A 21,202-nucleotide genomic window follows, 5' to 3' on the forward strand; every position below is an offset into this window, starting at 1 on the left:
CGAGGGGCGGCAACGCCCCTTCCGGGGCACGCCCAATAGAAGCGCGGGAAGCGCCGGCTGAGCCCCGCCCACCGAAGCGGGGCCAATGAGAGCTGCTCGCGCAGCGGGGCGTCACCGGCAGGGGGCGCTGTCGGCGCGCGGCGGTCGCGCGGGGCCGCTGGGGCTTCCCGGGCGCTGCCGGGAGGGCGTGAGCGCCGGCCCGCGGGGAGCGGGGAGCGGGAAACGGGAAACGGGGAACGGGGAGCGGGGAGCCTCGACCCGCCCCCGCCCCTGCCCTCATCGCGCGGGTACCGGCACCGCCGAGAGACAGCGGCAAACAGCCCCGGCCTGGAGCTGAGAGCGCCCCGCTCCGCGTAGATAGCAGCTCCTGGTGCTACTCTCGGGTGGGAGATTGGATTTTTGATACTGGTTTGTTTTTTTTTTTTAATCAGTCTTCTGGTTGTAAAGTAATTATCTGACCGCTTGAATTGATATTTTATTCCAAGTGCTGAAGAGTAAGGGTTCAGGACTAACCGTGCCCTAGATCCCTTGTACCCTGTACTGGGCTGACACAGCTCAGTGTTTCTGAGGGAGAGTTTCTGCAGCACAAGACAAAATGTAAGCTATGCTGTGGTCATTAAGGTAGGTATGTTAATAAGCTGAGTCTATTGCAGTCCACTATACACTACAATGAAATTCAGCTCCAGAGTTGTTGCAGTTTACATTAGAAATCTACTGAAATATAGCAGCCAGTAAATTTCCACGCAAGAGATCCTCTCCTGAAATTAGCATCTGCAGATGAGTGGGCCAGTTGTATTATTTCCTGTTTTCTGTTCTGTACCCAAAATAAACTGTATCGTGTTTACGTATTTACAATCATGCAAATTTGATCTAATTTAGGCCTTCTGGTATTAGATTCATGCACAATATTAACATAGTTTTGCTTTTAAGTTGTATATTTTTGTACTATACTTTTGTATTTGTAGCTCAAGGTACATATACACTAATTTTCTTGTGTAGCTGTTAAAACAAATTTTCTTCACAAGATTGAAAAAAATCAGAGATCATTGATTCTGAAGCTGGCTATATACTTATACACTGTAAATTTTTAAAAAATTAAAAAATCCACCAAAGAAATTTTAAAAACGCGAAAGGAACAAACAGAAAGAAAAAAACTAGGTAAAAAGGAAATTGCCATTATGCAAATTCAAAATTATAAAGTTATCTATTGCTAGTATTATAGGCCTGTCCTAATTTAGGACAGGAAGACTAATGTGGGTGGTGGGGAAGGCTGAAACTTTTTTGTTAAGCTGAAAGCCTTATCATGAGGTAAGTTGTTATAACCTATGAACCGCTTATTTAGGCCTACTGTTAGAAGGATCACAGTTGTAGGGGACAGGACAAGGACTGTTAATGATTACTTAATTCCACCTTACTTAGAAGCATCCCCATGCAGGGCTACTAGCAGCAGCCTGGATATGCCTTCACAGCTTTCCACAAGTCTTCAAAGACTTGAGTTTTTTATCTGCTCTGCTAAGTATAATCAGCTTTAAAAGAAAGTAAACCATTGTAAACTGTTCTGGTTGGACCACACAAAAGAAGAAAATAGATCTGCAAGATAGATGCCTAAAATAAATGTAACAATAACTTGGTCTGAAGTAATTTTGTTGCCAAGGAAATGGGTAAACCTGGCAGTGAATATGGAGAAGTTCAGAAGCTAGAGGATGTTTTTTTGTGTATGCATACATCTGAAAAACAAAGTGAATCAGTTGAAACTGAAGGAAAATGGAAACATGAGATCAGGTTAGGATAACCCGACCATGACTAAAAGCTAGGCTTGAGGACAGAGGATTCCAGTTAGCAGAACATTGCTGTTCTGGACTTCCAACAACAGTAGAAGAGATTAAAAGCCAGCTGAACCCTAGCATTTTTTTTTTTTAACAGAGCTAGGGTTTGCTATATCTGTGTTGTTTCAAAGCATCTTTTCTCACTAAAGGCCAAAAAAACTACAAATTTTACACTAAATACTATTTTTTAAAAATTGGAAGCATTCTTTTTTGACCAAAACATCTTGTTTGAATAAAGAGGGATTTAAGAGGAAAAATGACTGAATATTGAAGTCCAAGACAAAAAAAATATTTTATGGCAGATCTTGATAATCTTTTGCAGGTTAATTTATTTTCACACTATTTCTTTAATGCATTAGTAGCTTGAGTATTTGATGTGCAGACTTGAGTGCAAATTAACATGTCCACCATCATATTAGAAACCTGAGGAATTCACAGCATCTCTTTGGACCAATGTTTACAATTTGTAAATTCACAGACCTAAATTATGGGGTGACTGAGAGCTTCTTGCTTGTGTTTAGTACATTTGATGTGCTGCACTGTTCCCTTTTTGGGATAATAAATGGTTACGTGTTTAGTGACTCACTGTAGTGTGGAAAGTCCATTACATTTTGTGGAAAGTACCATTCTTCTGCATGTCCAGTCTCTTCTGCATCTTTTATAAACCATTTCTCTTCTATTTTAGGATTTAGTATTTATTTTATTTTAGGGTTAGCCCTTACTGAGTAAGAACAAGTTACATTTCCTGCTGCTACAAGTCACCAAAAATCCCTTCCTTGCCAAGAAGTTCACATTTAATATACATTTATTTTAAGAGATGTGAAAAAGCTGTCAGGATTGCAGTTCTCAAAGAAGCATATGCAAATGGCAGGTGTAGTTTCCAGGGAGCTTTAGCCAGTTTAATTCCAAGTCCCGTGTTTCTACTGGTTTGTTTGACTCAGAGTTTCAAATACCAGCATAAGTAATTTGAAATCCTGCTACATACATTATATTTTTTTCTTTTGTTTTCTTTGACTCAGAGTTTCAAATACTAGCATAAGTAATTTGAAATCCTGCTAGATACATTATATTTTTTTCTTTTGTTTTCTTCGTAAAGCTGTGTCCTTGTGCAGAGTGTTCCTTCATGGCAGCTGACAACTGTTGAATCCGGGTAGCTGTGGTTCATGTTTCCTGCCCATCCCCATCCTCGTCCATGCATTCAGGTGATTGATTCAGCGTTCAAGCTGGAGGGGCTGCCTGAGCTGTCTTACTGCGCAGTCACTGGTGTCAGCAAGAGCCACAGTCTGCCTAACTGCACTGGGAGCTGGGAAGCCATGCTGTGTTAAACTGCTGCCTCAGGACACCACAGATGAGCCTGGAGAACTGACTGGCACTGGGAAATGTGAGCCAAGGGGAACAAGTTTGAGACAGGTGAACTGGCAGATGCTTGTACAAAGGCCGCCATGAAGAGGAGGGCTTTTGTTTGCTGTGTGATTCTGCCTCATTGCCTCACAACAGAAGACAAATGTCTTGGTGTTTGTACAGCAGAATGGTATCAACAAAGCACCTTCTGAGCTTGCAACGTGTGCCAACAGAAGCCCATGTGCAATATGGAAGACTATACTAGATAAGGGGGTTCCAGCATAGTGCTGGTAAATACCACTCAGGGTGGAAATGGAGCTCAGTGCAGGAGAAGTGTGGGGGTGTCTGAACTCAAAAGCAGAAACTGTTGAGTTTTTAGGAAGATCTTGCTTTTTGTTTGACCTAAGCATGCACTGACCTGATTTGTCAGCCCACTTGTTTCCCAAGACAGGCCTTTTTGAAGGAAAAAGTATGTTTTTAGGGAGACAAGATAGCTGCCCAGAATAATCCTCTCCAACTTCCCACCAAGGACTTTGTTGCTGGAGGTACTGTATTTTTCCACATGCACAGAGTACTGCGAGACTTAAGGGCAAAATTGCCTATGCCTGTCTCTATTCCAGAAGATTCTGTTCTATAACAGATTTGCAACACAAAGGATAGGAATAAAGCACCCATTTTACTTGTTTGCCTGGGCAGCTAAGGATTACATTCCAGGGAACAAAAAACGGAAAATAAAACAAAGCAAACAAACAAACAAAACAGAATACACCCCAAGAAAAGGAAAAAAAAAAAAGAACAAAAGAAACAAAAAAAACCAATTACAAAGATTTAAACATCCAGTATTAAAAACTGATTACATGGTCAGACCTGTGTAACATTTATGTACGGTGCATATAGTTATCTCACCTGTGGGCTTCAGACATTACTCATTATGTTTAAAGGCTTTGGATTTGTCTGTCATTTATGATCACTGCTTTGTAAATAATAACAGCAAGTGACTTGATAAATGGAGAATTCATTTCAGCTATTTTTGTTACTACTGGGGGCTTGGAAGTGTCCTTTACATAATCTAGAGAAGCAGCAGCAGTGATAGAAACATCCAGTTTGTCGCTTATGTTTCCCTTGTATTTCTTTCTGTTGACCCAAGAACTAAAATTTGTGCAATCATGTCCAAAATGCTTTGCTGCAGTGATTATGCCTTTATTCTGCCTGATGAAAAGCCTCCTGCAGAGGTTGTTCTTTAGCACCTCTCTTCTACATATTTGCCAAAAAAGGAGTACTTTCCATAGCCTCATTTACTTCCCAGAATCAAAGGATTTGGGGGTTAATAATGTTTGTCCATTTAAACTTTCCCCACACCTTGCAGATACCCTATAAGAACATGCAGTTAGGAACTGGTTTTGTGTGAGGAAATAGCTCAAAATAACATTCTATCCCAGCTGTCTCATGCCATATCCTGTGCATACACTTTTGTTTTTGGCATAACTACACAGATGAGTTACAGTGAAATAATAAGGGCGTGACTTTACAAGGTAACTACTGCATTTCAAAACCACTGGTTTACATGTTTTCACATACTGTTAATACCAGGAAATGTTCTTTCTCATTCTCCCTTGAGGATAATTACCAGCCATTTTGAAAAAAATAATAGTGAAGACAATGATACTATGAGTAGAACCTTATTTCTTCACTTGTTCTTAAAACAGTGAAAACTTTTAGTGAATCTGCATTGGAATTAATTTGAGTGAAGTTATTTAAAGGTACTTACACAGTAATATTTTTCTTCCAGGAATATGGGAAGTACTGGGGTAGGACAAATATCTGTACAGACTGGAGCTTTGCATTTGAAGTCTCACCCAGGTTAGTCTAAGTGGCTTACGTTAGCCTCGCTTTGAAGAGAGAAACCCTAAGGAGGCCAAAGGTTGGTCTGCAGCGAACTTGTGCAGTTACCATTCATCACTTGCAAACACATTTTACAGTGTTTACCTCACACAGATACACTAGCAGCGACCCAAGCTTCTGGCATAGATACAGTTAGGTCAGCAGACACATAGAAAGGCAGCTTTTGAACATTTTGGTTGCATTTGTTATGAAAAAATGTTGCTAATTATATGGGAAGATGGCCACTTCCAAATGAATTTAATAAAAGCTGTAGTGCTTGTATGGCTGTTTGCAGTCTGCCTGTGCTGTGAGCTCAGCATTCTACATTTGGTGGGCAGGTGCCAATGGCTCTGCAAGTATTTGTTCCTGATCAAGTAGTCACTTTTAGTGGTGGATTAACAATTCCTTCTCCTAATGAGGATTGTAAACAAACATAGACATATTGGATTCTCATAAAACAATGTTCACTTGTTCCAGCTCAGAAACTGGTGAGTGCTGGCAGGGTAGCAGGTGTTAGACAATGCTGCTGCAGGCTGCCTCCAGCCAATTTCCATCAAGCTCAAATGAGCATGTTGTTCAAGCCTGCAAACTTTAAAAATGGCAGCATATTTTAAATGCAAAAAATAATTTGAAGGTGCACATAAATTGTCAGAGCTGGTGAAGGTCATGGTCTTGCCCACCTTTCCATGCCCCCTTCTTGCCTGGTGCTACTGTGAGTCCCCATGAGCCCACCAGCTACCCTGAATGTTTCTCTATTTCCTCTCAGATACACCAGCTGGGTTTACCCTGTGACCAGACAGACATTCATGCTGGCATAAGCATGCTCATGGGAAGAATGAGGAGGAGAAAAATGTCCTGCTTTCCATTCTGATCTCTAGCATCAATGAAAAAGTGAAAGACCAGTAAAAATGTAAATGCTGGGGGAAAAAAGCTGTTTTTCTGGGCATGTACTGGTGCCTGCAGAGGTTGGTCTTCGTCACCAGTTGTCTTGCTGCGGGCCAGCCCTGTGATGAGTACAGTTAAAAAATAGCTCTTCATGGCAGCTTCATTTGTGGGTTTTTTTCTGTCATTCTTCCTTTTGTGAGCTGCCACTCTTCCTTTCATGTTGCTCTACTGCTGCAGTATTCATCTTGCCTGTGCCATGCTGTGCTGTGAAACAACCTGCCAGGCTGCTGCTTGGACCGTGCTCCCTGCCAGCACAACACTCAAAAGGCTTCGCTGATCTGGAAAATCTCTGTGTACTCAATTCTTTGTTTCACTGTTATGGGTAGGTTTCAAAAGATGTGAAGAGATCATGGTCTGGAAAAATACACTGTATTATAGTTTGGTTGCCTAATTCAATTCATGAGTCTGATTGCTTTTGTGCTTGTAAAAATTAACTGCCTTCTCAGTTCCTTTTGGTTTTGTCTGTTGCAAGTAGATCTCTCATGTTGCATAAGAAAGTCACATGGAACTTCATAAAGTTATTCTATAAGGTCACATGTAAGTGTCATCTCCTTTGTGAAACACCTTAGACTGAACGTCCGAGGTAAGTTAAAGACATCATGTGACAGATCACTCACATTCATTTGCTTCTTTCACAGAAGCAAACATTTGTAAGGTGTAAACACATTTTCAAACAGTCATTTCATCACTGATTTGAAAGTTTGGTCACTTCTAATGACTTCACTTGTTGCTGTCCTATTGCCAAGGTTCCATACCTTCTCAGTGGTTTCTCAGGCACAGCTCCTCACAACACTGACTCCTCCTTCTCAGCACAGACAACACACTCCATTTCCCATCACCACCAGCTAACCTGCTCTTTTATAATACCCCTCTTAACTGGATCCAGCTGTGGCCTATTAAGGGCAGGCTTGTTCTTAATGCTTGATAATTGGCACAGCTGTAACTCCTTAGGGGCCAGATTACCTTCACCACTGTCTCTATTCTCCTACCTTTTATCTAACCACATTCACTCCTGACACATAGCTAATAACAGATAATTCCAATCACTAAGCTAGTAGTTGCAGCTCTGTGATTTCAACTCTGATGACTTGGAGCACAGTAACAGGTTACTGAGACCTTCATGCTAATTTCAAAATTCTTAACTAAAGTCAGATTCAAAAATCAAAACCTATGCATTGTATAGAGACAAGTGTAGCTGGTTGTATAATCTTGGTGTGCTGTGTATGCCATTTTGTAACTGTAAAATGCAGCCAAAAATACAAAGAGCAGATGTAAAACAAAAGAGATAAACTTCAATGATGGAGATTAAAATAGGTAGATGAGAGATGGTTTTTGAAGTAGTAAAATACTATAGGCAAGGGTCAGTATGTCCTCCAGAGCTTTATAGCTTTAGAGCTAAACCATAAAGCTTCTGTTTTCAGGACTACTCAGTGGAGACTCCTGTATGTTACATGTCTCTTGGACCCTGACAAGCATGTCAGCAGAGAATTCACTTTTATCAGAGAATCGGTGTACTGCTGATGTAGATGTGTCTTGCTACAGGGAGAGACAAAAGGATGTGCTTTTCAGAATACTGACAGAAATCTTTGAGTTTTTATTGAAGTCCTCTAGAAGTCAATGTTCCAATCAGCTGTACCTTTACAGGGCATTTTGAGAGGTCAACACCAACCCTTTTTTCCACTCAGTTTAAAAGCTTTGCATTCAGCAAGTCATTTCGAAGCCATTAGAAAATTATGACCTGAGTGTGAAGTTTCTTAGACCTTAGTGTAAAGTTTCTGGTTGGAAAGCTGGTCAAATGCCGTAATTATAGTAATCTCTAGTGTTTCCTGCTCCATTGTTAGTAATGGTATGGCCTGCCCTAGGTGGTCAAAGGAGGCAGGTTCCACTTGTCTGGAAACTGTTGCCTGTTCTTTGACTCCCACAGTAAGTATAGCTGAATTACTTCTGCACTTAATGAATAGTCAAGTAAAAAGCTTTAAAGGTAAATGAAAGAGACTAAACTGTACCTGTCTTGCAATGTAACATTCAGTTTGTGCTCTTTTTCTTCTATCAGAAGGGCATATGCAACTAACAGAGATTATTTACTGGTGCAAAGAATGCACCTCTGAAAAGCAGAAGTACCTCTCTCTTTAAATCCAAGATGTTTTGGTTATTTGGAAAATATGACAATGCAAAGGGGAAATGTCAGGGCAACTTTACTCATGTCCATGAATTCAGCAATATCTTGCCATTTCTTAGGTTGGGCAGTTTCACAGACTGGATGCATCATTTATTCTATATGATTTGTTTTTTTCTGGTTCTGCAAATACAGTCTTCCAGACAAGACTACAGCAAATACAGTAAAAGCCTCAGGTGGCAGCAATAGCACAGGAGATTCAGTCTTCTCATAAAGAACAAGAAAGTAACAAAATTATGCCACATAACGTGAGCATTTCAAGTTTCCTCTCTATAATGTGTAAGAAAATTATTGAAAGATGTGAAAGCAAACAGTATGTCAGAAAAGCTCTCTTCCAAAGCAGCATTCATGCAGCACTATTGTCCTGGATTTATAGATCAAACACTAGACTAGTATTAAATAGTGTATCTGAATATCTGCCATGCTACTCTAGGACTAGGTTGTAGTTAGATACATACCGCAGTAAAATGGGAGGGGGGCAATTATGAAACAAAAGTTCATCCTGTGTAGTAAGAGAGAAGACAGTAGCATATGACATGGAAAGAAAGCTGCATTAATGTTACACATATGTCCAGCAGAAAGAACTTTGAACAAAACTGTGCCTTAGACAGCAAAGTGTACAGCACAGGAGATAATGTTTGCCTCTGTGCTAGCAAGGGTGCAGTAAGGGGATTGATTCAGGGTGCTTCCTGGTCCTGGACAGGACCTTTCTTTGATGCTTCCAACTCACAGGGCAGATCAGTTCTCTTGCTTTGCATCTAACAGCGCAGATGTCCCAAATCTGGTGCTATTAGGTGCTGTTTCTTGTCCCTGTCTTACACTCCATGACATACTGCATCTATCTCAGCCATACTGATTTTTATTCTAATGGTGAAGTCTGATTGTTAAATGGATGCAGATAAACAATTAGGATAATTTTTAGATGAAATGTTAGCAATGGTGCATAATGTACTAATATTCCCCTGAGTTACTTCTGCATCTTGGGTTCTGGGACTCTGTTTTTGCTTTGGTTCTGATTGTTGTGCTTACTCTGGCATGTATTTGCTGATCCTTCATAATGCCAGCAATATCCTTAATGGTATCAGACATTTAGAGAAGTTAAAATTGAAATTCATGGATTTGTGTCCCCTACAAAGAAATGTTTTATATCATAGAAAATACTGTCAGGCAAAACATACTCTTTCTTCCAGTAGCTATCAAGTCAGAGGAAATAAAAATAAACTCTTATTAATTCTGGGAATCTTATTATTTTGCTGATCAGACTGTTTCCTTCTTAATACCCTGATTTTAATGCTTTGCCAGACCCTGATCAAATTATTTTCCTTAGATTGGACTGATTTTTTTCCCCCAAGAAATTTTACATTCTAGCAAAGGTTTTGATGACTGCTAAATAACCCAAATGTGTGGTTTCATGAGTGGCATTGCACGGTAAATTGTTGTGGTAGTATCGATATATTTGTGTTACTTCACCATCTGCTTGATAGATAATGTAGTAGGCAAGATCAATGCCTAATATAATTATGTCAGTAGAAACCTTGATGTAATGTTGATGTAATGGATCTGCAATGTACTTCCTAGGGCAAGGACATGGCATCTATTATCTTTCATCTGCAACTTCAACATCACTTCAGCCAGTCTACAAAACCCCTCTCGCTTTGCAACAAGTCACAACAGGTATTTTCCTAAAAGAATGATGATTTGTCCCTGACACTGTCCTGCTAAGGACAGTGAGCTGTGCAGGGGCTAAATAGCATGATGGGTTGTGCTTATGCACCTAAATAGGCTGTTCCTATGTGGACACCAAATGTAGTAGTGATTTTACTGTAGATTATTTTAGTCATGATAAAATGATAGTCATGAGGCTGCATTGGGGAAGAGAAAAGGAGAGTGTGTTACACAGTACTGTAGATGCCAGCCCAGTAAAATCATTAAAAATATCATAAGGACAAAGGAGGCAGGGAATATGTCACTATAATAAGGTAGTGCACTACTTAAGAAACACCCTGGACATGTGTTTGAATTTTATAGCATTGTCTGGTAAGACTGAGCATGGTCAGTCATGGTGTTGGAGAGACACATCAGGAATGAGCCTATTCTCTGGAGAATCAGAGCCAGCTTTGATATCAGTGGGAGCAGTGAATCCCAAAGGATCTGCTAGCCTCATTTTCTTTCCAAGACCAAGACCTGTTAGTTAGGTCATGAGTTGGACTTGATTGTTACTACAGGGTGACGCTTGATGATCTCAAAGTTCTTTTCCAACCTGATGATTCTTTGACTTTTGGGATGAAAAGTAAATGAAATTTGTGGTGGTTGGACTAGATGATTTCTGAAGGTCCATTACAGCCCTAATTATTCTGTGATTCTGTGAATTAGAAGGCTGAAAACTTAAAATGCTGCAAAATTGTGGAGAAAAGGCCACAAGGTTTTTAACAAGCTGGATCCAAGGGCAAAGGAGACCCATAGAAACTATTAATTTTCTTGAATATTGCTGAAGTTTTTAACAAAAAGGATGAGAAGGCAATATTGATGTATGATCTGAAGCATAGAGGAATTTAAAGTTCCATGTTGCAACACTGCAGCCCACAGACTATATAAGAACATCTGTGAGATAATATGAAAAGATGGCTCAATGGACTTCCTACTGAGAACGGTAAAAAAAATCAGCATTCACTTCAGTGAAGAGTGGGAAATAGGCAGGAAGGAATTTATCTCATGCAGGTTCAGGCCAGCTAAGATCACATCCTCATGAAAAGAAAAAACAAAATGACAAAATCAGCAGAAATATGTCTATTCAATCATAAAAGAAAAGCCACTTAACAGCCAAAGAACAGAAATATAGCAATTAATATAGGGTTTGGCTGCACCATATTACACAAAGGTGCACTTTTCAGAATTTTCTGTAGCTTGAGCTGCATCTGACACTGATTTTTCTGTTGTTTATCTATGTGATCATGGGCAGCAGAAGTCTTTATTATGGTGCTGCCACCTAAAACTATGAAGCAGAGAAAAAGTAGCAGTGTGTGTCAATTTTGTATGTCCTTCTCAGTTGTAAAATTATGAAAACAGCCTCTATGTGAAAAAGTGTGTGCTGATATGAACAAAGGTGATAAATTCATAGGTAGCTTGTAAAGGTTTATCCTCAGATTACCTTGATTTTCACACACCTTGTTTACTATGTCACAATAGAAATTTTGTTGTGTGATGCATGCACTGTGAAGTCAGAAAAGTGTATGAATAAGCAGTGATATATTACTGGGGAAATGTACTTACACAACTTTCAGGTGCTCAGCATGTGCATTACACTGCTTTATGTAGAGGTAGGGAATTGTTAAATCTTTTAATGGAGAGCAGCTAACTATAAAATAATCTGGTTTGTATCAGTCTACAGACCACCAGATTTGTCCTGTGCCCATAGCACATTTGTAAAGAGATTGCAAGAAGAAACAATGGGAGCTGCACATGAGCCTGAACAGACATGACAGGCAGGTTATGCAGCTGCCTGCTGCTGCAGTGACACCTATCAAAAAAGCTCTAGAAGCTAGGTTTGTAAAAACTTAGATCTTTATAAGGGCACCTGTAAATAAATTTAGTGTCCAAAGCATTTTAGGCCAAGGGCTCACATATTTCACTTGACAGTGGTAACCCTTCTGTCTCTGCTCAGTTAATTTAGTCCTGTCTGCTCTCTCTCGGGAGAGGCTCTCATGGGGGGCTTTGGCCAAATATTTGCAATAAACACGCAATCAAATAATATCTTAGAGGGCACTAGTGAGCTTCTCAAAACACTCCATTGGCAAGTGCCCAGATATATTGAGGGGTAAAGAGTTCCACCAATATTTATGTACTTCTGAATCCATCAATTTCACACACCAAATCAGACATCACTTTTCCAATTTACATAAAAGATTATTATGATTTTACTTTTCACATATATATATTTTACTTTTCATATATATAGTATCTACAAAAGGGTTTGGAAAATTTCCAGATCCATCTCCCAATTCTTGTAATCAGTGAATAAAACACACACTTTGCCAAAATTAGATAACTTGTCTTAGGAAGAATGAAGCTATTTGTAGATATTTTTCCTATTAGTCTTCTCCAAATGTGATATAACTGACAGCTGATACCTTTAGTTAATGATTTGCATTGGACTTTACTTTTCATTCTCCTTCCTGTTGTCAGACCAGTGTATAAAATTGTGCAGCAAATCTACTATTTTTCCTTCTTTTATGAAACTTTAAATTTCTTCAAATTCAAGTATTTTATTTAGTATAATATTATGCAACATGGCCTTGTAACAATCACCATTTCCCAAATTTAAAATGCTTTTATGGTCCTTCTGAAATATAACTTCTTAAAAAAGGATGCTGTGATAGCAGTGAAGTTGGAGGCCTATAAATTAAAAGTTTAGAATTAACATGGCAGTCACAGATAATGAAACATGAACAATTCATTTGTTGGGGGTATTTTTCCCCCAATAAATACTTATATCCTTTGTTAAAGAGTTATTGGGGGGTTGTAATGCTTTTGTTTGAGCCCTGCATTTCCTTACAGTTTTGTAAGTTATTGAGGATGACAGTTTTAAAACTGCACAAGCAGTACAGAAACAAACACATAAAACTCACTGGAACTTTCCTGAGACCAGTTATTTTTATTTAGATGTACACCAATCATTCAATGGAAAATCACATTTGTCACAGTAAATTTTATCTATGGTAAAATCCAAATTGTTGATTTTAACAGTTTTCATATTTTATTTTTTATTTTCTGTTGCTTAATATATAGCACATTAAAATAATTAAATATTGATTTTTCAAGTAGTCACTTGGTGTTAATGCAAAAACTGTAAGGCTGCATCTTGAGAAAAAATTCATTGTATGTTAGATATTATTTCTTATGTAATATGAAAGCACTGTGAATTCTTAGAATTATGAAAATCTTGTAGCCCAAAGGTCCATGTGTTATTGTTTGAATCATCTAGCAATGACATAATTAAACATTCATATCTCTTCATATTTCAAGTAAACATTGCTGATTGCTATGCCTGCTGAAAATATGCCAAATAGCATGCATTGGTGATGATTCCCAGTCTCTTTCTCTAAGAAAAAACACAAAGATGGATGTACACATTTGCACACATAGACGTGCAATGAGGTAAACAGGACTGGTCAATGTTCACGTGGACCTCAAGAGCAGGAAACAATTTCCTAGATTTAACTGCCAGTTTTAGGCTTTCTAGTGCTGGTTGTTTATTTAGTTACCTGTTTAATTATTTTCCTCTGGACTAGTATATTTAAACACAGGGTCTAATTATACATAATAGAGGATTGCTCTCCGTTTTATTTCTCTCTCTTCCTGGGGCAAGACTGGAGCTTTCTATGTTTATTAGAAAGAAGAGTAAGCTGCAAATGCAAACCAGAATACATACCATGCCTCTATTTTTCCATGTGACTGTATTTGCTACCTCTTTTCTTTGTGCAGTCCCCCAGGAAAAATAGAGATAAAATACTTGATACTAAGTACCAGCAACTATTCCTTGTAGACATTAGATTAATTAGAGCACTACTGTTCATTTAGCAGCACTACACAGTGCTCAGAGAGTCACAGTGGTCTTTGCAATGGAAATTCTGCAGTTAACATATAGAAGAAAACACTGGAATTACAGAAGATAAATGTATTTTTCCCAGAATGTGTTTAAGGACAGTGTCTTTACAACACAGCTGACAGTCTACTCCAAGATGATACAATTTTTTACATGTGAGCTACCTGTATTTACAGAAGAAAGCTTTGCACAGCTGATTTTCATTTGCCCTATTGATATTTTAATACCTGTATGGTTCAAGCAGATTTTGTGGTTTTAAATCACTGCTGGAAACTTGTCAGAATAAACTGCTTACAAAGCCATATACCGATTTCCGGAAGAAAGACTGAAACCAGTCTGGAGTCTCTATTTACAAAACGATTTAGTGAATCAAAGCAGCTTCTTGATGGCTGTTGTTGTGGCATTTCTGTCATATTTCCTCTTACACTTGGTTCCTTCTCTGGTGTATGCTTCTGGTACTACTGGATCCCTTCTGTTCACACATGCAGGGAAAAAAAATCCTATTACTTGTTCCATGGGGTCAGAAAACCACTGTGGAAAAAAAAGCACATTCTAGGTTTTATTTTTGTCCTGCCTCACAGTATTTCCCCATGGCTTAATCAAGTCTTCCAGGGCTATTGCAATAGAAGAAATAAACAATAATAACCAAGGCATTCTAGTACTTTGGGGTGTTGAGCATCCTTAACTTCCACTAGAAACTCGATGAATGTGACAGGATTAAGGCCTAAAGCTGTAAAAAGCTCCTGGTACCATTCATTTGCTCAGACAGAGATTAAAACAGGCAGGCAGTAGCAAAGTGGTAAATATTGACTCAGCAGTAAATAAAAATCAGTCCATTGAAGTGGAGTGTACAATATGTGGTGGAAGAAGAGTCACGAGAAAGCAATATCGCTCTTGGGCAGATTAAACAGTGTACACCACAAACCCACACGCTGTTTCAGGAAAGTCATAGTGTTCATAAAACACAGTGACACTTTACACTCTTAACAATCTTTAAACAAGGAAATTGCATGTGCTTTTTTTTTTTAATCTGGTAAAAAATTATTTTCTTTAGTTGCAAAACAGATGAAGCCTGGTACTAACAAACAACCACCACTCTTTAATATGTTTTAAAATGTGCATGTGTAAATTTTATTTCTTGTCCACAACTAGGTTAAAGAAACTCATGATTTTTTGTTTATAAAATGGAAGATGCTTCAAGACTATTCCGATAAAAACACAAACACTCTATTACCCTGTAAAGAAAAGTAGATGGCATGCAGGTGTTCAAGTGATGAGAAAGATAGAGATTTTAATAGCTTTTGTCAAGCCTTGTTAGATGTGTGGTTTGTTCCACTCAAAATCAGTCACTGGAACACCATTTTCTACTCAGCCCCTAACAGTCAACAGAGAATCTACCATCAGGCTGAAACATTCTGTTTTTCTCAGCACCATTGTTAAATTTTATGTGTCTACAGCATTATGAATATGCCATTTAATGTTGGAATGAATGTGCATTAGCACACAGATGAACACTCCTTCATTTGATTGCTCTTCCTTTCTCTTCCCTATTTGTGGAATAAAAACAGCATAAAGAAGGTAATATTAATCTTGTAAATGCAAGTATGCCTGACAGTTCAGAAACTCTGCATTTGTACATATGAATGTGAACTATATTAATGAAATGTAGCAATCAGAAAAAGAAACAACTTTTGAGTTGCATACCATGAAAACTGCTGGCAAAGAACAAAATGCAGGGCTACCTTACTAAATGTCTGAGAGATATGGAGCATATGCATTTAAGGATAAAATTGCTAGTTCCACTGCAACTGGAAAGAACAATGGGCTTTTGTGGTTTTCTTTCCCAATCCTTAAATGGCCATCTGCTTAAGTCTAAGTACAGGTATAAGGAAAAAACGATCTTCTGTCAAAAGCTCAATCATTCTCATAAGAGGTTAAAACCTAGCCATTAACAAACTTAAAGAGGTAACAAGTTGAAATAATAGCATAAAATAACTTTTTTTTTTTCCCCAGGCTAGCCCTTAAGTGTCTCAAGCCATTTCAAAGGCCTAAATATGAATGTCTGTATGCAATAGACTTGTGGAGATATGCTGATAGTGAATTTGGAAACGTACATATCCAATCTCTTGATATAAACATGAAAGGAAAAGTAAAGTGATTGCATTATACTTCAGGTAAGATTCTTAGGGACACATATAAAGGGTGTCACCCTTTTAAGCTTGATATAGAAACCATATGCCACCTGAAATACCCCAGAGAGTTCAACTATAAAATAATATTCTTTATTGGAATAGACTGGCAGTATGACAATTCATGATCTGAATATGGAGTGTACATTTTTATTTACATATAATTTGACATTTCAGAGTAGACAAAAAAATAGTATTTTTTATTATGCTCAACATGAAAATCACAGTTTATAAAAGAGAAACAGACTTACTGAACAATTCAGAATTTACATAAAAAGGACAAATACATTCCGGTAGATAATACTGCATAATGACTATTTCAACAGCTGTTCATATGAATTTCAAGTAACAGGCTATACATCAGTAGCCTAATCAGTGTTCAGTGCCAGCAGGTGAGCTGTCAGCAGAACTTCTTCAAGGCCAGATGGAGCTTTCCAGGTCTACACAAAGAACTGACCCAACCAGACACATCTTTGCAGTGGTGAAGAGAGCCAGGCTCAGTCTTTTCCAGGATACTGACTACTGCACCATGGCAGAAAATGTGCCCTGTTCACGTAGGACAGATGACATGTGAAAACTGACTGGTGCATTTGGAAGTCATCACTATTTAGCATTTGCAGTAGGACAGGACCTCTACATGCCAAACAAGATCACTCTCAACCATGCATTGTGTAATCCACCAGAGGATATTTTGCACAGCAGCTCCATGCCAGAGCAGCCCTCCTGGCTCTCCCAGCTCTGTTGTGGTGCAGAGCTGTATCCTGAGAGCAGCCTGCTGGAACGTGATGGGTGGACCTGTCAGGGCCCCCCACTACTCTCATCTCTTTATCTCAAGAGATAAAGTCCAGCTCAACATCTTCAGCTGTCAGGGATCACAGAATATTTTATAAATTCATGGGGAAGGAGTGGACAGTTAATGTACTATCCACCAGTCCTTTCATGACTTCAAAAGTAGCTTTAATTTCAGTTATGTGAAATGAATGTAAAACTCTGTATATGAATGGAAATTTTAAAAGTCTGTTAATTGTTAGCTGTTAATTTGCAAGCCTGAGTGATCTAGTAATTGTTGATTTTTACCTTAGAATCAACTAGTTATGATACTGTCTGCTGAAACCAAAGAATCACCAAGAGCCAAAGAAATCTGAATTTAATAAATCAAAACATCTTTACTAATATCTTGTAAAAAAGGATGCCAGTCAGTATATATCTCCCTCACCAAGTAAAAGGCCATATCAGATCACTGAAGTGAAAGGCAATGTACTGCACTGTACAGGAGATTTGACAGCAACATTAGCTGTTACAAAACATTTTTCACCAAATGAAAACTACATTAAAAAAAAAACCAACAAAAAAAAAAAAAAAAAAAACAAAACCAAACCAAAAACCAAATATCACTCTAAGCTTCAGGCTACAAATAATGAAACTTGGGGTACTGAAGACATGAATAAAGCAAGCTTTTTGGGGAGAAAGGTTTCATAAAGTGGTCTTCTGTTTAGAGTCTCACTACTAAATGCCAATATATATGTATTTATGCATTTCACATTTTCTGAAGATTCTATGGTGTGTTTTTACTGTTTTACACTTTTAGAAGTCACAAAAGCTCAAGAGGAGAATTGAGTAGTTCTTCAAGTGATTGCCAGTGTGATCACAAAGGGAGAACACCATATCTTGAGGAGATCAGTAAGGGCTCTTCAGTCTTAACCTCACTAAGGTCCACTTTTGCCTTGTGTATTCACAAACCAAAGGAATGCTGCAGAAAGATCAACAGCAGCAAAGACAAGGTCAAACAGTGTATGAGGTGGCACAGCTATTCCTGGCTGCAGTGCATTGGTTTTTTCATGTGAAAGGTAAAATATAAACATAAAATATATCTTACCTTCCTGTAGCTAATTATTAAGAAATACAGGAAGAATACAACATTTTCTAGTACCATAGACAAACTCTAAACATGCCACTTAAAATGCCAGCTTCTTTCAAGCTGCCTGTATATCATTGACATAAGTGGCCTCACCGCTGTTAATGAGTGACTCATGGATGTTTCTTGTACAGAAAGAACACAAAGTATGTCATTGTAATTCTGCAAGTGAAATAATTTACATATATATATATCAATTTTGTACTTCATTACACTGAAGAATATTGTTAATGTGGATTTGCTGTGCAGATGTGCAATTTCGAATTTAGAAGAGACTCATGGGAGTATGATTTAAAATTCTCATTTAGACTTTCCTTGGATACTGTCAGGAAATATATGAAGGATTTACTAATGAGAAGTGTGTATGCATATACTTGGTATTGCTTTATGCAGCATTTAAGGGCCTCATTGTTATTGAAAAAGTAATACTTTTCTCAATAATCAAAAAGCAGTAAATTGTTCACTTCCAAGCCCTTTTGTACATGCAAAAATGCTGCAGTTCTGTCAGGTTTTCAGAACAGCCACAGCCACTGTGTGTTAAAGTATTGGGAAATTAGTCCTTCCTGATCTTCTAATACAGATACCATTTCATAGAGTTCCCTTTAAAGAAACAAAGTCAAGGACTGAGTGAGCATACTCATTAGTAATTGTGAATGACAGAAGTCATGAGATTGTGAGAATAACTTCAGTCCTGAAAGATTCAAATGAAGAAGATTTACTGAGGTTAGGGGGGGAACAATGAAAAGGAGTTCATAATGGTACTTTATAATACTGTAGGTTAAACTCAATGCCTATTCTGTTTTTTTAATTCTTCTGAGTTAAAGGCAAACCCAAGATCTTCTTAAAAGAGGAAAACATGTTTATTGAGAAGGTGAGGAAATATGCAAAATTAACAAAAAATATGTGAAAAAAACTGTGGTTGTAACTGTTAGCTTTCTGAGCTTTTTTCTACCTTTGAGAAACCATTGAGTTTTAAAATTCTGAGCTAGACCAACTTACATGTTTTTGTCAACAAGACACTGTACAAATACACTTTTAATTGTATTAAACAATTTAAAGCTTTTCTTTTTAAATGCCAGTGTTCTACAATGCATTCACTTTGGTGTTATAATAAAATATACAGTAGATAATGTGTCTGCAGCTGAACTCATAGATGTTGCAGAAGCGAGGAGGGGCATCAATCAAACCGCAGGACACATGGCTGTCCTTGCCATTCCCCAGGCTAAGAAGTGGAAGAAGCATAGCAGCCATGTAAGGGATCAGCAGTGAGGTGAGGTGTGAGTCCTGCACTACTGCACATTGCCAACAGCAAATCTGGGAGGAGGAAGGTAATGCCCTATTCCTGTGGGGATGGAAGCCCTTGGATTTATACACCTGACAGGTCATTACATAGGCTGTCACTCTATACACAGGAGAGAGAACACAAGTTAATGTCCTATAAAGTAAGCCAAACATACTAATCTGAGTAGTGACAAAGGTCAAATTCACTTAGAAAGGAAATGAGAAGTTCTGTAGTTTCTTAGCATACCAGCATGTTAGGATGTTGCAGTTATAAATGTCTTACTATGTTGTAAATAGATATAGATTAAAAAGCAGTTATCAACTGCAGAGTAAAACTCTTCCTTTCATCATTTTTGTTGGTGTCCTGAGTTTCCCCTCCTTCCTGATTGCTTCACCTTCCTCAGACAGGGGACTGGGATTGCTCTCTACTATTAGCCTGCTCTTTCTTATGTTATACTGCAAATCCTATGAGCTTTACACCTGTGGATTGAATAAGACTTGAAGAACCAACATAGATCTGCAGTACCTCTGACTTCTTCTGTCCAGTGTATTCCAGATCAGTCCTTGTGGAAAGAAGTCCCAGCTGGCTGCAAGCAAAGTCAGAGCAGTTCACAGTGTGAGCTTAGAAGTAGCTGGTTGTGCTGAAAATTGCAGATGAGAGTCTCCTACTGTTTTCAGTAATAATACACTTTATTACCTAGAACCCAATGAACAGAATTTTTGTTACCTTAAAAATTCACTAAGGTTGATTTTTGAGATTTTGCAGCTGGCAGAAGAATTAAGATCATTTATCAGTGACCAGCAAGCCTTGCAAGAGTAAGATCATTACTCATTGACAGAATACTTTTATAAGCTTTTTGATCTTTTGCGAAAGAAAAGTGATTAGAGTTACAGGAGTTTATAACTTTCCTTGGAGGAACATCTACATACTGAGATTGCCAAACCTGATGATTTTTTTCTCATATCAGAAGACTTTAAAAATAAGAGATGTCTTTATTTAATATGCATGAATTATCATCAGCAATTTGTGTTATGGTGACATGCTTGTCAATCTGTTTTTCAAAGGATGCAAGGCTTATATTTACTAAAATTATGTGTAAGACATAATGCCCAAAAGTGTATGAGATTGACCTTGCTTATGCAGAAACGTAGGCATTGCCATCTACAGATACACAGTATCACTTTATAAGTATTCGGGGATGTGGTACACAAAGTTATGCCTAACACCGTCAAATTATTTTAATTTTGCATTTTTTTCTTGGACGAGCGGGTGGGCAGAAAGAGGATCTAATATTTGATACAGGGATAATGCAAGAATGAAAATTGATGTGGGACCTGTAATTTACAAGACAAAACACTTGTAATGCTGAAGTTTCCTATGAGAAATTGATGGAAGACTAAAAACTAGTTACAGTGGAAAGAAATACTATAAAGTTCTTTAAGCGTAGCAGAGAGAATGGCCACGCTGCCTCACAGCTGGGCGACACCTCAGCTTGCCGTAGCTTTGGCGCCGAGGAGCTGCCGAAATGGCGAGGTGTGCTGCTGGGACGGGCGGCAGAGGCGGAGGGCACGCTGCCGGCTCTCGTCGGGCCGGACCGGCCCGCGCCCACCGCGCCCGTGAGCTGCCAGGCGGCTCCCGCGTCCCCTCCCTTCAGCCGGGCGCTGACAAGCCCTGCTGCCTACAGCCACTCTGAGGTGCAAGCGAAAACGTTTTGTTCCCCTGACCTCGGGGACGCAAGACTCCTGTTCCACGTGCTTCCTCTTGTCACGGCCCGGTGGGAGGGCGGCGGATGAGCCCCTGCCCTTGTGGAAGGGGCTGGCAGAGGATGCGCTCGGGCTCAGCGCTGTCGGCCCGGGCGGGCGGGAGGCGCAGCAGCCCGGCAGGTTTCGAGTCCGCTCCGTCACCACCGCCTGGCTCCAGCGCGGCGGCGGCGTTTTCCAGCTCTGTTTTGACAGCACAGTCGGGTTATTTTAACAGGAAAGTCGAGTTCCCCACGGGGCGGACGGAACCCTCAGCCCGCCCCAGGGACGGCGGCCGGGCCGGGC

The 21,202-nt window shown here is 39.1% G+C and overlaps 2 long non-coding RNA genes across 4 annotated transcripts; one reads left to right on the forward strand and one right to left on the reverse strand.

The window, feature by feature from the left end:
- The first annotated feature begins 218 nt into the window (after positions 1 to 218).
- Positions 219 to 17,343, forward strand: LOC135290013 (uncharacterized). Of its 3 annotated transcripts, none has more exons than XR_010352769.1 (4): positions 219 to 621; positions 2,923 to 5,027; positions 15,785 to 15,945; positions 16,344 to 17,343. It is a non-coding gene; the product is annotated as an uncharacterized LOC135290013 (long non-coding RNA). The 3 variants fall into 3 exon arrangements; XR_010352770.1 differs by having other exon boundaries at positions 16,353 to 17,343; XR_010352768.1 differs by lacking the exons at positions 15,785 to 15,945; positions 16,344 to 17,343 and having other exon boundaries at positions 2,923 to 6,527.
- LOC135290015 (uncharacterized) lies at positions 16,032 to 21,202 on the reverse strand. The gene is made up of 2 exons (XR_010352771.1): positions 20,882 to 21,202; positions 16,032 to 19,853 (listed from the first exon to the last, which is right to left on the reverse strand). It is a non-coding gene; the product is annotated as an uncharacterized LOC135290015 (long non-coding RNA).

Source organism: Passer domesticus, chromosome Z, assembly GCF_036417665.1.
Source record: "Passer domesticus isolate bPasDom1 chromosome Z, bPasDom1.hap1, whole genome shotgun sequence".
Lineage (NCBI taxonomy): Eukaryota > Metazoa > Chordata > Aves > Passeriformes > Passeridae > Passer > Passer domesticus.